This window comes from Apis dorsata, unplaced genomic scaffold, assembly GCF_000469605.1.
Source record: "Apis dorsata unplaced genomic scaffold, Apis dorsata 1.3 scaffold_1083, whole genome shotgun sequence".
Lineage (NCBI taxonomy): Eukaryota > Metazoa > Arthropoda > Insecta > Hymenoptera > Apidae > Apis > Apis dorsata.
Genome location: NW_006264181.1, coordinates 94012 through 97861, shown reverse-complemented (window position 1 = coordinate 97861; position 3850 = coordinate 94012).

Sequence of the window (3850 nt, the reverse complement as noted above, 5' to 3'; positions counted from 1 at the left end):
TATTTTTTTCTATTTCATTCGTATGCAAATATTTAAACAAATTAAAATTTTTATAAACATAATTAGGAAAATAAAATTAAATAGATTAAATTTTGTTTCACCTTTTAAATATCATAATATTTTCCTTGGAGTTTTTTTTTTTTTTGTATATCATTCTTATAAATTTTCTATATTTAAATCTTTCATAAATACATAATCTTCTATATTTTTTATTTATTTCATAAGAAATGTTTTTTGTTATTTTTTAATGGTTTTAAAAAGAAAAAAATTATTAACAATTCCCAGAATATTTACATTTCCTTAATTTCTGTACATTTCAATTTATTCGATCATGTAAACTGTACAAGATATATTAATATTTGAAATAAAAATTTTTTGGATATATAAATTTAAGGTACTAAACTTCATCAATATATTCTATGAGTCTTTAAATAAGTAAAAATTTATATAAAAAGATTGTTTAAATGGTTTAATACTTTTTAAAAGATTCCAAATAAAAATATGAAATTTGAAGAAAATAAATTAAGTTAAATATTTATTATTACTGATATTTATATATTTTATAATTTTATGTGAACTGTGTTTATAATCTCTAATTATTAAATTAATGTTAATTTTTATTATTACTGTTATTTGTATTTTAATATTAATTATTATTACTGATATTTATTATACTGATAATTATTATTACTAATTTGAATATTAATGAGCTTCATATTCATATCATTTCATATTATATTTATATCACAGTAGCTGCATTTGTTATTATTTCCTTTCAATTTTTGTTTATTATTTATTTATTGTTTATTGTTTATTATTGTTTATTTAATTTTTTTATATTTTTTTAATTTTTTTAAATCTATGTTTATATAATATTTTTCATTTATTTAAATCTATAGAATATATTAACAAACTTTAGCATTTTAAACTTGGAACAGTTTGGTAAACAATTATTTCAATTAATATTAAAATTAATAATTAAACTAATATCCAAGAAAAACAAATATTATTCTCAATCAAAACATATATCTTCAAACGAATATAAATTTAAATAATTTATATTAATCTTCGTTTAATATTTGTTAATTATTATATATTTATTAAATATTATTTTGCCTATTTATATTTATTATATAGTAATGTATACATTTCAAACAAAAAATGAGTTAGATTTCAATGTGGCTTCATAGCAAGTTTTATGAAACTAAATAATCTCTCCATTAGGACTGATGAAAAAGATATATATGTACTATTAAACATACTATTTATATTATCAAATTTTTTTCTAATTTTAGTCACGCATTCTTAAGATTTGATTCTTTTTATTACAATATTGTGCATTAAAAAAACGTAATATAAATAATAATAAAATAAAAAGATACGTATAAAAATTTATACAAAATATGCATAAAAATTTTTTCATTGCAGTTGATGTAATCTAAAAATAGTACTCAATCACAGATGTTTTTTAATGTATTTTGTATGTAAAATGTCTAATTATTATGTAATATATAAACTCAAATAAATATAACGTTAATTATTAAAATAAAGGAATCACTATATCGAATATTTTAAATTATCTTTATAATTATCTTTTATTTTTAGTATTCTATATATTCTATATATATAAAATCTCATATCATTTTATATTCTCTAAATTTTTTAGAAAATTTACATAAAACCATAAAATTAAGATGTAAATAATTTTATTTATGATTTCAGTGATTGAATACTTATTAAAAAAGTTAATTGACATTTTACTCTTTTACAGATTAAACCAGAAATAATAAAATTATAGTTTTATATAAATGTTATTGATAGATCAATAGTTGTAGTTAATAAATCATTCGCTTTTATTATTCATAATGTTAGAAATTAAATAATGTTAATACCTTTTTAAAGACTTTGATATAAATTATCAACAATATTTCCAAATATTCTTCTATTTTATTTTTTATTTTTATTATTAATATGAAAATAAATAATTATTTCACCAATATAATATACTTTAAGGAAAATTATTCTTTGAAAATATTTCTATTTCTTGTTTTACATATTATTTTATTCAGCACTAAATTGTGCAGTAGTTAATCGAACATTATTTTATTTAAATATTACGAAAAGAAATCGCAATTCGAAAAACGTTGGAAAATACTGTAATAAAATATAATTATATGTAATCAAATAAAATAGATTATATTTTAAAAACGCTCTCATAATCTTCTAATTGATGTGACATTAATCATAACATTTATATTTTGTTTTTTTAAAAAAGATTAACTATTAATTTTTATTTTATTATAAGTAAAATATTAATGTGTTGACGCAAGGAAAAACAATAGAACACAACTGTTGCATTATTGTGTTCAAAAAATGAAATTCTAAAAACTCGTTTTTATATCAAAATGCTAAAAGGTATTGTAAGTGTGTATTTTTATATGTGTACATAAAATTCAGCTGAATTCTTAAGTTTTAAAGTTAAGTTTAAGTTAAAAAGAATAAATTTAACTAGATTTCACTGAAATAAACAAATATTATGAAAAAGAGATCAAACAATATAATAAATAAATACTTATTGATTTTTTTGTGATTAACGTTATTTTATAATTATTTATAAAATATTTTCATGAAAATTCATATAAATAATCTTTCTTTAAAATATAATATTATTATATAATTTTATTATATGTTTTAACAAAATAATCAATTGCAAACATAATATATATTAATAGATAATAATATATATATTAGATATAATTATTTATTATATATATTAGATTATAATTTTACACACACACACACACACACTCTATTTATTATAACATATATTTTGCAATTATTAGATTATTTTTATAATAAATCAATAACAATTATAATAATTATAATAAATCAATATATAGAATATCAATTCTATATTAAAGACATAAAATTATTTAAAAATTATTAACAATATTTAAAAATGTTTTGAAAATTTCAAAAATAACTTGTCACTGATAAGTATAAGTGAATAAATGTAATTGACAGAATATTATCAAAAGCAAAATTTAATACAAACAAATAAATAAAAATAAAAAAAATTATACAATAAAAAATATAATAAATTTGTTCCTATGAAAAAATCTTATAGTATAGTATAATATTTTATAGTAATCTTATAGTATAAAATCTTATAGTATAATGAACCAAGAAACCTAATAAAAAAAAGAAAAAGAAGTATTGACGTTGAATTGACGTTAATGAAAGTGAAACCTTAAACGAATTCTCTGAAACTCAATCAATCCCTTGGAGAAAGAATGAAACATAATTTATAAAACAGAAGAAAAGATTGGAAAAAAAATTTTTTAATTGAATGAAAGATATTTTAATACATGTGATAAGCATATTTCTAATGAAAGTTTTGAAAAATCTTCAAATTATATTATATTCTAATATTCATAATATATTCTATATATATGGTCCAAAAATTATTTTTTAAATTCTTTAGAAAAATAATTTATCTTTGAAATGACACAAATATTTCATAATAAAAAATAAATAAATGTAATTTGCAATTAAATCGATTATTTATTATTTATAATTATTTTTTTTTATTTATTATTTGAATTCGATTAAATTAATAGATCTCATGTGTACTATTAAATTTGTATATTTATACTGTGTTTTGTTCATATTATTATTTCTATTTATTTAATTATTACTTATTTATTTATTTTATTTATTATTCAATATTTATTCTGAATATTAATTCATGAAATTTCAAATAAGAAATAAATGTCCTCAAATAATTAAATCTTCAATTTATTATTTTTCCAAATATAATTGTCTCATCATAAATTTTCTTAATTGATCA